General features: G+C 42.7%; 1 protein-coding gene across 13 annotated transcripts in view; it reads left to right on the plus strand.

Moving 5' to 3' along the window:
• The window catches only part of NUMB (NUMB endocytic adaptor protein), a 231,516-nt gene that overhangs the window by 18,424 nt on the left and 197,362 nt on the right, over positions 1–15,730 (plus strand). The gene's annotated exons all lie outside the window — the stretch shown is intronic.

A 15,730-nucleotide genomic window follows, 5' to 3' on the forward strand; every position in this document is an offset into this window, starting at 1 on the left:
TAAATGTGGATCTTGTGTATTAAATTGTACTGTGAAACTTAAACTTAATTTAGACATGAAAAGGACTCTTCATTGGGTTTTACTGAAGTTACTATTTAAGTACTGCACTGAATGTCTTTATCAATAGTTCTCAATTTGTACCTCTAGATCTGTGGGTTTGGGTGGATGTTTTCTGTTAGTCAAAGAGTCTCAAACCCATGAGTTTCATCAAATATTATTTGTAGACTACAGTATTATGTTCTAAACATTTATATACATAGAAGTACTTTAAAAAGATCTTTAAAGGCTGGACTGAATTTAGAGTAGCTTTTGGTTGCTTTTTGACTATTTGCTCCATTAGTGGATACTAAAAATTCAGCTATTGCCATATGTGGGTCAGTTAAATATTTTGACTTTTAACAAAAAGTTTGTCACACTTTAAACCTCTCAGCTTCCTGTTTTCATTTGTTTTTCAAATGTCATGTTTGGGTAAGAAAAACTAGTATACATACTTCTCTTCAGTCATCATAGAATATGCATTTTTTGATAGCTTTATTCCAGTATAATTGAAATACAGTGAAACTGCACATACTTAAAGTGTACAATATGATGAATTTTTACATATGTATATACTGCAAGTGAAGTAAAAAATGTAATCATCAGTTAAAAGTTGTCTTGTGCCCCTCAGTAATCCATCTCTCCCTTTCCAATCAATCCCAGAGGCAACCCCTGATCTTTTCTTTGTCATTACAGATTATTTTGCATTGTCTAGAATTTTTTTTTTTTTTTGTGGAGACAGAGTCTCACTTTATGGCCCTCTGTAGAGTGCTGTGGCCTCACACAGCTCACAGCAACCTCCAACTCCTGGGCTTAAGCGATTCTCTTGCCTCAGCCTCCCGTGCAGCTGGGACTATAGGCGCCCGCCACAACGCCCGGCTATTTTTTGGTTGCAGTTTGGCCGGGCCGGGTTTGAACCCACCACCCTCGGTATATGGGGCTGGCGCTTTACCGACTGAGCCACAGGTGCCGCCCTGCATTGTCTAGAATTTTACATATCCTATTTTGCTGTATATAATGTGCAGTTTTGATTAGCATACTTTGTTGAGACCATTATTTTTTTGTTTATTGGTTACAAAGTTTAATAAAATTTTCTGTTCTGTTACTAATTTTTCCTAGTAGCAATTTGTTGGTCTTTTGGTCTACTGTGGCAGTTGCAGTCATATTGTTTAGGGAAGTGGTTTAGAATTTCAGGAATAGCCCAGGTATGGTAGCTCACGCTTGTAATCCTAGCACTCTGGCAGGCTGAGGCGGGTGGATTGCTTGAGCTCAGGAGTTCCAGACCAGCCTGAGACCCTGTTTCTTCTAATAAATAGAAAACTAGCCAGACATTTTAGAGGTACCTGTAGTCTTTGCTACTTGGGAGGTTGAGGCAAGAATATTTATTGACCCCAAGAGTTTAAGGTGGCTGTAAGCTTTGATGCCATGGCACTCTACCCAGGGCGACAAGCATGAGACTCTTTGTCTCAAAAAAAAAAAGAAAGAAAAAGAAAGAAAAATTAAAATGCACTTTTCCATGTAATCCTAGTCAAAGGTTAGAAATGACATATTACCTGTTTTTTTTTTGAGACAGAGTCTCACTTTATTGCCCTCAGTAGAGTGCTGTGGCCTCACAGCTCACAGCAACCTCAAACTCTTGGGCTTAAGCGATTCTGTTGCCTCAGCCTCCCAAGTAGCTGGGACTACAGGTGCTTGCCACAACTACTGGCTATTTTTTTTTTTTTTTTTTTTTTTGCAGTTGTCATTGTTGTTTACCTGGTCCGGGCCAGTCTTGAACCTGCCAGCCTCCGTGTATTTGGCTGGCGCCATAGCTACTGTACTACAGGCGCTGAGCCAAGCATATTACTTTTTAAATTTAATTTAATTATTATTATTTTTGAGATAGTCTCTCACTCTTGTCTCCTGGATAGATTGCCATGATGTCATCATAGCTCACAGTAACCTGAAACTCTTATGCTCAAGTGATCCCCTTGCTTCAGCCTCCCAAGTAGCTGGGATTGCAAGCACCAGCCACTATGCCTGGCTAGTTTTCTATTTTTTAGTAGAGATGAGGTTTCACTCTTTCTGGGGCTGGTCTTGAGCTCCTGAGCTCAGGCAATTCACCTGCTTCAGCCTTCCAGAATGCTAGGATTACACCCATGAGCCACTGGGACACGGCCTATACATTTTTTTTTTTTTTTGTAGAGACAGAGTCTCACTGTACCACCCTTGGGTAGAGTGCCATGGCATCACACGGCTCAGAGCAACCTCTAACTCTTGGGCTTATGTGATTCTCTTGCCTCAGCCTCCCGAGCAGCTGGGACTACAGGCACCCGCCACAACGCCCGGCTATCTTTTTGTTGCAGTTTGGCTGGGGCTGGGTTTGAACCCGCCACCCTCGGCATATGGGGCCGGCGCCCTACTCACTGAGCCACAGGCGCCGCCCATCCCGGCCTATACTTTTAATTTAAAAATAGCTGAAAGAGGGGCAGTGCCTATGGCTCAGTGAGTAGGGCGCCAGCCCCATATACTGAGGGTGGCGGGTTTGAACCCAGCCCCAGCCAAACTGCAAACAAAAAATAGCCAGGCGTTGTGGCAGGTGCCTGTAGTTCCAGCTGCTCGGGAGGCTGAGGCAAGAGAATTGCCTAAGTTCAAGAGCTGGAGGTTGCTGTGAGTTGTATGCCACAGCATTCTACCGAGGGTGACAAAGTAAGACTCTGTCTCTTAAAAAAAAATAATAATAATAATGGAAAAAAATATATATATTTTTTGAGACAGAGCCTCAAAGCTGTTGCCCTGGGTAGAGTGCCGTGGCATCAGAGCTCACAGCAACCTCCAACTCCTGGGCTTAAGTGATTCTCTTGCCTCAGCCTCCCAAGTAGCTGGGACTACAGACGCCTGCCACAATGCCTGGCTATTTTTTGGTTGCAGTTGTCGTTGTTTGGCAGGCCCAGACTGGATTTGACCTGCCAGCTCTGGTATATGTGGCTGGTGCCTTAGCTGCTTGGGCCACAGGCCGCAAGCCGGGAAAATGATTATTGTACAAGTTGTGAGATTTACTTAGCATTTTGAAAGGAACTTATTCTTTATGGAGAGGTTAACTCTAAATTGGGCTTTTAATTTTTTTCCTTTTGTTATTAGGCATTCATTATTCTCCTTTGGAGATCTTAAGAGCAAAGGGGGAAAAAAGAGCAAAGGGGAAAGCATACGTTTTTTTTTACATAGTATTTGAGTTTTATGCATCTCTTCTGTTGAGTTTTGTTTCTTTTTTCTTTTTCTTTTTTTTTTTATAAAGGAAACTTTCTTTCTTTTTTTTTTTTTTTTTTTTTGTAGAGACAGGGTCTCACTTTATGGCCCTTGGTAGAGTGCCTTGGCCTCACACAGCTCACAGCAACCTCCAACTCTTGGGCTTAAGCGATTCTCTTGCCTCAGCCTCCCGAGTAGCTGGGACTACAGGCGCCCGCCACAACGCCCGGCTATTTTTTGGTTGCAGTTTGGCCGGGGCCGGGTTTGAACCCGTCACCCTCGGTATATGGGGCCGGTGCCTTACTGACTGAGCTACAGGTGCCGCCCTGAGTTTTGTTTGTTTAGAGACCAGTCCTTTGCCAAGTAAGAACTAATTTCTTGGGAAATCAGGTTTCTGGTTTGACTTCTGGCAGTCCCTTTCCTCTCTTCTTTTATTGCTTTGTTAAAGAGCTAAGCTCAGTTCTGTGGAAAATCATCTAATTGTTTTCCCTAGTTCTAATTAAATATGGCTATTATATATTTGCACTAAACTGAATTCTGTACCTTTTTCTTGATTATAGTTTAGTTTTGTTAGGATACCCTGAAGGACTTTGATTTCATTTCATAAGTTGGGTGTTCGTATCTGAAATAATACTAGTGGTTTGTGATGAATGTTTTTATTCTTTTGGTCCCCCCCACTAGACCTAGTGAGGGTTAACACTTATATAACTTTCTTTGAAAAAATAATGTTTTTTTTTTTTAAATTGTGACAGTCTCACTATGTCACCCTGGGTAGAGTTCTGTGGCATCTCAGCTCACAGTAACCTCAAACTCTTGGGTTTAAGCGAGCCTCTTGTTTCCCGAGTTGCTGGGACTACGGTGCCTGCTACTACGCCTGGCTATTTTTTCATCGTAGTTGTCGTTGTACATTTGTGAAATATAGTTATGTTTTTTTTTTTCTTTTGTAGAGACAGAGTCTCACTTTTTTGCCCTTGGTAGAGTGCCGTGGCGTCACGTGGCTCACAGCAACCTCCAGCTCTTGGGCTTACATGATTCTCTTGCCTCAGCCTCCCGAGCAGCTGGGACTACAGGCGCCAGCCACAACGCCTGGCTATTTAAATGGTTTTTGTTTTTTTTTTGTAGAGACAGAGTGTTACTGTACCGCCCTCGGTAGAGTGCCGTGGCATCACACGGCTCACAGCAACCTCTAACGCTTGGGCTTACGCGATTCTTTTGCCTCAGCCTCCCAAGCAGCTGGGACTACAGGAGCCTGCCACAACGCCCGGCTATTTTTTTTTGCAGTTTGGTTGGGGCTGGGTTTGAACCGGCCACCCTCGGCATATGGGGCCGGCGCCCTACTCACTGAGCCACAGGCGCCGCCCTATAGTTATGGTTTTTATGATGTTATCTCCTAATTCATTTTAAAACCCATCAACGTTCATTGTCTCTTTCTATTTTTTTCTCATGCATATTTTTAATGTTTGCATAATTTTGGAATCTACCTAAAAATATATGCATTTAATTATCATTGTAATTATTTGAAAACAGTTTTAAACAGCTGAAAGATACTCCATTAATAGGTATGTCATCATTTATGGAATGACTTTTCTTTTTTTTTTTTTTTTTAATTTGGCCAGGGCTGGGTTTGAACCCGCCACCTCCGGCATGTGGGACCGGCGCCCTACCCGCTGAGCCACAGGCGCCGCCCTATGGAATGACTTTTCATATTGTTCACATTTAGATTGTTTATTTTACTTATTTATTTTGAGATAGGATCTTGCTCTGTTGCCCCCAGCTAGAGTGCATTGGTGCCATTATAGTTCACTGCAACCTTGAGCTTCTGAGCTCAAGCCATCCTCCTGCCCCAGCCTCCCAAGTAGCTAGTACTACAGGCATGTACCACTATACCCAGCCCTAGCTGGTTTTTAATTTCCAATTATTACAAATAAAACCTCAGTGGATATTGGTGAATATAAATATTTTGTCTATGTTTCTGTATTTTCAGAATAGATTCCTGTAAGTGGAATTATCAAGTCAAAATATTATACAGTTGCTATCTAGAAAGTCATACCAGTTTAAATTCCCATTAGTAGTATATGAGATGAGATACAAAGCTTTACCAGTAATGTAATTATTATTATTTTTTTTTTTTTGTAGAGACAGAGTCTCACTTTATGGCCCTCAGTAGAGTGCTGTGGCCTCACACAGCTCACAGCAACCTCCAACTCCTGGGCTTAAGCGATTCTCTTGCCTCAGCCTCCCGAGTAGCTGGGACTACAGGCGCCCGCCACAACGCCCAGCTATTTTTTGGTTGCAGTTCAGCCGGGGCCAGGTTTGAACCCGCCACCCTCGGTATATGGGGCCGGCGCCCTACCGACTGAGCCACAGGCGCCGCCCCAGTAATGTAATTATTTAAAAATATTTGCTAATTTGTCTGGGTGTGGTGTGGCTCATGCCTGTAATCCCAGCACTTGGAAGGCTGAGGCTGGAGGACTGTTTGAGCCTAGGAGTTTGAAGTTGCAGTGAGCTACAATAATGCAATTGTACTCTAGCCTGGGCAACAGAGTGAGACTCTGTCTCAAAAAAAAAAAAAAAAAAATTGAATTTGGTTTCTTTTTTTGTTTTTGTTTCTTTTTTGTTTTTTTGTTTGCGACGGAGTCTCATTCTATCACCCTAGGTAGTATGTTGTCTCTTCCTAGCTCACAGCAACCTCAAACTCACTTAGGCTTGAGCAGTCCTCTTGCCTCAGCCTCCTAAGTAGCTGGGACTACAGGTGTGTACTACTGCGTCTGGCCTGAATTTGGTATATTAAATCATTTGATTTAGGGACATTAAAATTGCATGATCTGACCTGGACATGGTGGCCCACACCTATAATCCTAGCACTTCGGAAGGCTAAAGTGGGTGGATCACCTGAGCTCAGAAGTTTGAGACCACTGGGCAAGAGGGAGACCCTGTTGTCTCTACTAAAAATAGAAAGACTAGCCAGGCATTGTGGCAGGCATCTGTAGTCCCAGGTATTTCAGAGGCTGAGGCAGGAGGATTGCTTGAGCCCAAGAGTTTGGGATTGCTGTGAGCTATGATACCATGGTAGTCTACCCAGGGCAATGGAGTGAGACTATCTCAAAAACCAAAAATTTATTGCATGATCTGGGTTGCGTATGGTGGTTCATGTCTGCAATCCTAGCACTTTGAGAAGTTGAGGGAGAAAGATTACTAGCGGCTAGGATTTGAAGACCAGCCTGAGCAATATAGAGAGGCCCTTGTCTCTACCAAAAATACAAAAATTAGGCAGGGGATTGTGGTGCACCCCTGTAGTCCCAGATACTTGGGAGGCTGAGGCAGGAGGATTGATTATTAAGCCCAGGAATTTGAAGTTATAGTGACCTGTGATGAGTCCACTGCAGTCTAGCTACAGCAATCTCATCCTATATAGATAGATAGACAGATAAATTGATTGCCAGATCTGGTTTGGAAACTATTCTTGTATTCAGCCACACATTTGAATTCATAGTCTAGTAAGGAATGAGATAATAGCAGTGATACTAACACTAGTAGCAGCTATGCTATATTCCAGGATCTAAGTACTTCACATGCACTAACTAATGTAATCCTCATGGCAGTTCCTATGTGGATACTATTATAATCGTTATCTTCCAGGTAAGGAATCTGAGGCGGCAGAGGGTAAACAGTTTGCCTAATATGATAGAATAAGTGGTGGAACTGGCATTTAAACCTAGGTAGTTTGGCTCTGGAGCTCATATTCTTAACTTTTATCATGAAGGTGAGTAAATTTAAATGTAGTTAGTTTCACCTTTTTTTTTTTTTGTAGAGACAGAGTCTCACTTTATGGCCCTCGGTAGAGTGCCTTGGCTTCACACAGCTCACGGCAACCTCCAACTCCTGGGCTTAAGCGATTCTCTTGCCTCAGCCTCCCGTGCAGCTGGGACTACAGGTGCCCGCCACAACGCCCAGCTATTTTTTTGTTGCAGTTTGGCCGGGGCTGGGTTTGAACCCGCCACCCTCGGCATATGGGGCCAGCGCCCTATAGACTGAGCCACAGGCGCCGCCCAGTTTCACCTTTTTTTTTTAAATTTCCTTGCTTTTTTTTTTTGAGACAGAGTTTGTGTCGCCCTTGGTAGGGTGCCCTGGTGTCACAGTTCACAGCAACCTCCAACTCTTGGGTCCAAGTGATTCTCTTGCCTCAGCCTCCCAAGTAGCTGGGACCACAGGCACCTGCCATAACGCCCCAGCTGTTTTGTTGTTGTAGTTGTCATTGTTGTTTGGCAGGCCTGGGCTGGGTTTGAACCCACCAGCTCTGGTGTATGTGGCTGGCGGCCTAGCTGCTAAGCTATAGGCGCCGAGCCACCTTGCTTATTTTTTTATTTTGATTTCTTTGCTTTTGTTGCTGTTGTTGTTGAGACAGAGTCCAACTCTATGCCCTAAGCAGAGTGGAGTGGCGTCATAGCTCACTGTAACCTCAGACTCGGGGTGGGCATCCCACTGCCTCAGCCTCAGAAACCACTGGGATTTCAGGCAGGGTTTTTCATTTTTTTTTGAGTCGGGGTCTCACTCGCTCAGGCAAGTCTCGAACGCTGCACTTCTCCCTCCTCATCCTCCCACAGTGCTGGGATTACAGGCGTGAGCCACTGGGCCCAGACAGTTTCACATTCTTTATATAGCATATAATTGTGTGGTAGTGGTGGTCCAAGTTTGCAAAGAGGCTCTTTACTAGTCTTTTTACTACCAACACTTCTGTTATGTATGCCAAGGGTGATTTATGGAAGTGAAGTTTTATTTGAATTAACAGATGATGTACAACCGTAATAGCCTGAGATTGCTTTCCTAGGGAAGATAAGTCATTTCTCCTTATACCTTAATTGAGTCTCAGAATTGAAACTACTTTAAAGTTTTCAGCAGTGTTTGTTTAAATTGGTCTTTGTGAGAATATCCAAATGAAAATATCTAAAGTTAATATTCTCTGGAAACACTGACTGAGATATGAAGTTGACAAGCAAATGTTGGACCTAATAGGTCTAATAATATAGCACTAATTACCTACTTGATATTCATAGGTATTTATGATGTTGACAAGAGAATGATAGTTGTTCTATCTAAAATTCTGTTCTTTCTGTCTGAATTTTCTGCATTCTGAAACCATGGAACTATGCTTTGTCATTAATTTGTTTTTTTTTTTTATTGAGACAGAGTCTCACTTTATCGCCCCTCAGTAGAGTGCTGTAGTTTCACAGCTCATAGCAACCTCCAACTCTTTGGCTTAGGCGATTCTCTTGCCTCAGCCTCCCGAGTAGCTGGGACTACAGGCGCCTGCCACAATGTCTGGCTATTTTTTGTTGCAGTTGTCACTGCTGTTTTAGCTGGCCGTGGCTGGGTTCAAACCTGCCACCCTCCTTGTATGGGGCCAGCGCCCTACCCACTGAGCCACAGGTGCTGCCCTAATTTGGGTTTAGATAAGATTAATCTTCCAGGAGAGTGCTAAAGTTTTTGCCCAATTTCTAGCCTGGGCAACAGGGTGAGAGCCTGTCTCAAAGAAAATTGAATTTGGTTTTTTTTTTTTTCTTTTTTTTGTTTTTTTGAGACAGAGTTTTACTCTGTCCCTCTGGATAGTACCATGGCATCCTAGCTCACGACAACCTCAAACTCTCTTGGATTTGAGCAGTCCTCTTGCCTCAGCCTCTTGAGTAGCTGGGACTACAGGTATGTGCCACTACACCTGGCTTTCACAGAAAATAAAAGGTTTTTTTTGTTTGTTTTTATTTATTTTTATTTTATTTTATTTTATTAAATCATAGCTGTGTACATCAATATGATCATGGGGCACCCTACACTTGTTTCATAGAATATTTGACACATTTTCATCTCATTAGTTGACATAGCCCTCCTCGCATTTTCTTAGTTACTTTGCCAAGACATATGGGGCTGGCACCCTACTTCTTGAGCCACAGGTGCCACCTTGTTTGTTTGTTTTTGAGATAGAGTCTCACTATGTCACCCTTGGTAGAGTGTCGTGGCATCACAGCTTATAGCAACCTCAACTTCTTGGGCTTAAGCAATTCTCTTGCCTCAGCCTCCCAAGTAGCTGGGACTACAGGCACCTGCCACAATGCCTGGCTATTTTTGGGTTGTAGTTGTCATTGTTGTTAGGCAGGCCCGGGCTGGATTCAAACCTGCCAACTCTGGTGTATGGGTGGCACCCTAGCTACTAAGCTACAGGGACCAAGCCAAAACGAAAGTATTTATTGGCTATTTCTTCACCAAATCTTTTGTGACTTTCCCTATTTCTGATTTGGTGTAATTGTTGCTATCATAGGTGACTTTAAGAAGTTGGGGTGAATGAAAAGAGTTTATGTATACATTGTATGAGTGAATGTAAATTGATGAATAAATACATCATGCTACTCAAGTTTAATTCCTGTGCTACCACACTTGGTAGGATTTGGCTAAATGTCTTAACTTTTCTAGGTTTTTTGTTTCTTCTTCTTCATTATCATCTGTTTTTTTTTTTGAGAGGATCTCTCTCTGGTTGCCCAGGCTGAGCTCTTGGGTTCAAGTGATCCTCTCTCCAAATGCTGGGATTACAGATGAGAAGATGAGACCCACCATGGCCAGTAATCAGTGCAGTCTTATTGAGTGAAATAGTGAAAACAGTTATACTGTATAAAGGCTATGAATAACAGAGTGCCACAAGTTAATATCAGTAAAATTATGACAGCTTTTGAGAGTGCTACTAAATACTTGGCTTTTCCTTTTAAAGGTGTTTAGTTAAATTACTATGGAATTTTGCACAGGGTGTAATACCAAATATCTTGCAGTCTATCCTTCTTCTTTTCCCCCCATCCCATACTCCTTTTGGGTAAAAATTTTAGAAAGGGTATGTTTTTAAATTATTATTTAGACAGGTAGCTTAAAACACCATTAAAAATCATGATAAATTCATGTGAGATTGATGAAACATTCCTTTAATGAACACTTTTTACTTTAAAACTAGTTGTGTATATGAGTACCATCATTTGAAATTTAGACCTGAATGCTTGACTCCTCGGCTCCTAAAAGAGTTGCGAGTCAAGCCCCAGCATGCTGGAATAAAATCCTCTTGCTGTTTGCATAAAAAAAAAAAAAAAAAAAGAAAAAGAAATTTAGACCTGAAAAGGACATTAGCTATACTTTCATTTTATGGTAGTGTGGTTGACTTTTGTATCGGCCTTACTGAAAATTTTGTTGTCCTATTTCCTAACTAATCTTACCAAATACTGCACAGCAGGACTTTATAGTTCCTACATATTCTAGCTGAAATGATCTTGATTTGTGGCTTTTTTTTTTTTTTTTTCTTCAGTGACAAGGCCCCACTCTGTCACCAGACTGGAGTTGGGTAATGTAGATAGGTCACTACAGTCTGGAACTCCTGGACTCAAGCAATCCTCCTACTTCAGTCTCTCAAATAGCTAGGACTACTGGCATGTGCCACCCTGCCTGGCTAACTTTTTATTTTTATTTTTAATTTATTTTTAGAGACTGGGTCTCAACTTTGTCACCCTCAGTAGAGTGCTGTGTTGTCACAGCTCACAGCAACCTCCAACTGTTGGGCTCAAGCCATTCTCTTATGTCAGTCTCCCAAGTAGCTAGGACTACAGGCACCCGCCACAGCGCCCGCCACAACACCTGGCTATTTTTAGAGATGAGGTCTTGCTCTGGCTTAGGTTGATCTTGAACCTGTGAGCTCAGGCAGTCCACCTACCTTGGCCTCCCAGAGTGCTAGGATTATAGGCATGAGCCACTGTGCAGCTCCAGCTATAATTTTTTTGTATAGGCAAGGTTTCACTGTGTTGCTAGGCTTGTCCCAAGCTCCTGCCTCAAGTGACCCTTTTGCCTTGGTCTCCCAAAGTGCTGGGATTATTAGGTATGAGCCACCACACCTGGATATGTTAAGTTTTTGAACTTCTCCGTATACCCTCTACTTTTCCTTTTTTTTTAAGAGACAGAGTCTTATTTTGTCACCTTTGGTAGAGTGCTATGGTGTCACAGCTCACAGCAACCTCCAGCTCTTGGGCTTAGGTGATTCTCTTGCCTCAGCCTCCCAGGTAGCTGGGATTATAGGTACCTGCCACAACGCCTGGCTATTTTTTTGTTGCTGTTTGGCTGGGGCCAGGTTTGGTATATGGGGCCAGTGCCCTACTCACTGAGCCACAGGCGCTGCCCTACTTTTCATTTTTAATGTCTTTTTATTAAGGCTCTTTGGTCTCCTTTGAATGCTTTTTTTTGTTATCCTTCCAAGACGTAGTAGGACCCCCCACTTCTTCCGTAAGAAGAATATGTGATAAAGAATATAATGAAGGGTGGCGCCTGTAGCTCAGAGGAGTAGGGCACCGGCCCCATATGCCGGAGGTGGTGGGTTCAAACCCAGCCCTGGCCAAAAACTGCGAAAAAAAAAAAAGAATATAATGAATAGGATGCTATAATGAGAGAATAAAGGGGAACCAGTTTTTTGTGGTTTTTATTTTCCTTTTCTAAACATCTTGCTGGTAGACAAAAAGGGAACTGGTTTTGATCTTGTTGGTGAAAGCCACATTTAGGGTTGACATTTAGATTGATATAAAGGATTAGAAGGAGCCACTGTACAGAGAGCTGGAGGTAGATCACCTGGGCATGGTAACTCATGTCTGTAATGCTAGCACTCTGGAAGGCTAAGGTGAGAGGATTGTTGTAGCTCAGGAGTGTGAGACCAGCCAGAGCAAGATTGAGACCCCTATCTCTAGGAAAAATGGAAAAATTAGCCAGGCATTATGGTGGGTTTCTATAATTCCAGCTACTCAGGGGGACTGTTGCCTGAGCCCAGGAGTTTGAGGTTACTCTGAGATAGGCTGAGGTATCATGGTACTCTAGCCTTCTTTTGGGCAAAAGAATGAGACTCTGTCTCAGAAAAAGAAAAAAAGCTGGAGGTAATGCATTTTCTGCATACGGGAAACTCTAAAGTGGGAAAGAAGTTTAATTTGGGGGAAAGCTAGTGCTTAGTGTGGGTGAGGAAAAATAGCTTTTAATAAGGTTAGATAGGTGTAAAGATGCCTTATAGTGTCTTATAGTTTATTGTAAAGGATTTGGATTTTATTCTAAATGCAATGGCTTGCCCCATTGAAGGATTTTAAGCAGGGAATAACAAATATGATTTACAGTTTTAAAGATCATTTGGCTACTATCTCATGATTATTAATTAGATTTTAGGGGAGCAAGAAGAAAACAGTGAGAGCAATATATATTTTATATATATATGAGTCTCACCTTGTCACCAAGGCTAGAATGCATGGCATCATTTTAGTTCACTGCAACCTCACACTGCTGTGTTTAAGTGATCCTCCTGCCTCAGCCTCCAAGAAGCAGGGACTATAGGCTCTTGTACCACGATGCTTGGCTAATTTTTTTGTTTTTTGCAGAAATGGGATCTTGCTCTTGCTCAGGCTGAGAAAGGAGATCTTTACATGAAAGGATACAAAGAGCAAACTTTAGAGAGACCTTTGGTAGTAATCAGTAATCAAAGATGCTTACTCTATTTTAAAGTAGGGGAGAAGGAAATGACTGGTTCATTCTGGGGAGAGATGACTTATAGATTTAGTTAAAGAATGAGGAGCTTCTATCTGATGGCTACTGTTTTCTTTTTTAAAATTTCAATATGTTGTCTATGTACAGTGGCGGAGGCCTGTAATACTAGCACTCTGGGAGGCCAAGGCAAGTGGATTATTTAAGCTCATAATTCAAGGCTAGCCTGAGCAGGATCGATACCCCGTCTCTATGAAAAATGAGAAACTGGGGCATTGCCTGTGGCTCAGTGGATAGGGTGCCGGCCCCATATACCGAGGGTGATGGGTTTGAACCTGGCCTCAGCCAAACTGCAGCAAAAAAGTGGCGGGAGTTGTGGCCGGTGCCTGTGGTCCCAGCTACTTGGGAGGCTGAGGCAGGAGAATCGCTTAAGCCTAGGAGTTGGAGGTTGCTATGAATTGTGAAGCCAAGGCACTCTACTGTGGGCGATAAAGTGAGACTCTGTCTCTTAAAAAAATAAATAAATAAATACAAATGAAAAACTGAGGGGCTGGGTGCAGTGGCTCCTAAGACTCTGGGAGGCTGAGGTGGATGGATTGCCTGAGGCGGGTGGATTGCCTCACAGGTTTGAGACCAGCCTGATCCAGTGCAAGACCTCATCTCTAAAAAAGCCAGGCATTGTGGTGGGCACCTGTAGTCCCAGCTACTTGCGAGGCCGAGGCAAGAGAATTGCTTGAGCCCAAGAGTTTGAGGTTGGTGTGAGCTATGATACCACGGCACTCTACCAAGGGCGGCAAAGTGAGACTCTGTCTCATTAAAAAAAAAAAGAAGGAAAAACTGAGGCAAGGGCATCGCTTGAGCCCAAGAGTATGAGATTGCTGTGAGCTGTGATGCCATGGTACTCTACCCTAGGTGACAGAGTAAAACTCTGTCTCAAAAAATTAATTAATTTCAGTATATTTAGGGAACACAAGTGCAGTTTTGTTACATGATTATATTGTGTATATTGAGATCTGGGTTTTTTAGTTTATCAGTCTACCAAATAATGTACATTGTACTTACTACTATTTTCTTTTTTTTTTTTTGTAGAGACAGAGTTTCACTGTACCGCCCTCGGTAGAGTGCCGTGCCGTTACACGGCTCACAGCAACCTCTCTTGGGCTTACGCGATTCTCTTGCCTCAGCCTCCCGAGTAGCTGGGACTACAGGCGCCCGCCACAACGCCCGGCTATTTTTTTGTTGCAGTTTGGCCGGGGCTGGGTTTGAACCTGCCACCCTCGGCATATGGGGCCGGCACCCTACTCACTGAGCCACAGGCACCGCCCAACTACTATTTTCTTAATGAAAGTGTCTTAAAAGGGGTGGGAGAAATGGAGAAGAGGGATGAGATATTTAAAGACTGGGAAAGGTACATAGTAAAACTACAGGAAGCTTGTATAGTAACATTGTGATTGAGATTTTGATTGTGAATTTTTGACATAACCAGTTTGTCTAGATGTTAGATTTTGTACAGTATTCATCTCTGTTACATTAATAGAGAAGGTTGGCTGCAGTGTGGTTGGGAGAGAGGGACGAGGAGAGACATGGGAGGCATATTGATGAACTGTGAGATATAAGACAAACGAGAGAATGAACCCAGGAGATGGATAGGGAGAAAGTAGATGATTTCATAAATTGATTGTCTGATTAAGAACTAAGAATCAGGGCGGCGCCTGTGGCTCAGTGGGTAGGGCGCCGGCCCCATATACCAAGGGTGGCGGGTTCAAACCGAGCCCTGGTCAAACTGCAACAACAAAAAATAGCTGGGCCTTGTGGTGAGTGCCTGTAGTCACAGCTACTTGGGAGGCCGAGGCAAGAGAATCGCCTAAGCCCAGGAGCTGGAGGTTGCTGTGAGCTGTGATGCCATGGCATTCTACCGAGGGCGATGAAGTGAGACTCTGTCTCTAAAAAAAGAAAAAAAAAAAGGACTAAGAATCATTTTTGAGGGTCTAGTTGAACAAATGAGTTGGAAGGATCAAAGCTTTTTCTTTTTTTTTTTAATAAAAAAAATTGTATTTACTTAGAAGCATTCAGAATGTCAACAAAACAGCTGCAACTTTTTTTTTGCAATTACAGAGTGGTATTCAGTTAACAGAACAACAATTATTTCGTATAAGCTGCATCAGAGACAACTGAAGATGAAAAAAACTACCATCCCCATTTATAACTAATTTGTGCTGTGCACCAACAAGAACCTGCTTTAAATTTCCATGCCAATTTACAACCCCCATACTGTACCAGGCAAGGTTAGTGGCTATTGAAAATACCACCAGGACAGGGCTATCTAAAGACACATTCGGTAGTGCATTAACTATACAAAAAAAGACACTGTACAGTTTAAAAACAAATCTTACACAGCCTTACATTTCAATTTTTTTCTTTAAAAGGAGTGAGTTGTGTACAGGGGGGTTAAATGCTTTATAGACAAGAAAAAAAAAACTGCGCTAGAACCAACTTATTCATCATCATCATCTTCTTCATCTTCATCTTCATCTTCCTCCTCCTCTTCATCCTCTTCGTCTTCCTCATCTTCCTCCTCTTCCTTCTTTTTCTTGCTTTTTTCAGCCTCGACGACTCCCTTTTTCGCTGCATCAGGCTTTCCTTTAGCTCGGTATGCAGCAATATCCTTTTCGTATTTTTCCTTCAGCTTTGCAGCCTTCTTTTCATAAGGCTGCTTGTCATCCGCAGCAGTGTTATTCCACATCTCCCCCAGCTTCTTTGCAACATCACCAATGGATAGGCCAGGATGTTCTCCTTTGATTTTTGGGCGATACTCAGAACAGAACAAGAAAAAGGCCGAAGGAGGCCTCTTGGGTGCATTGGGATCCTTGAACTTCTTTTTTGTTTCCCCTTTAGGAGGGATATAGGTTTGCATGTTTTTTTTTTTTTTTTTTTTTGGCCG

Source organism: Nycticebus coucang, chromosome 9, assembly GCF_027406575.1.
Source record: "Nycticebus coucang isolate mNycCou1 chromosome 9, mNycCou1.pri, whole genome shotgun sequence".
Taxonomy (NCBI): Eukaryota; Metazoa; Chordata; class Mammalia; order Primates; family Lorisidae; genus Nycticebus; species Nycticebus coucang.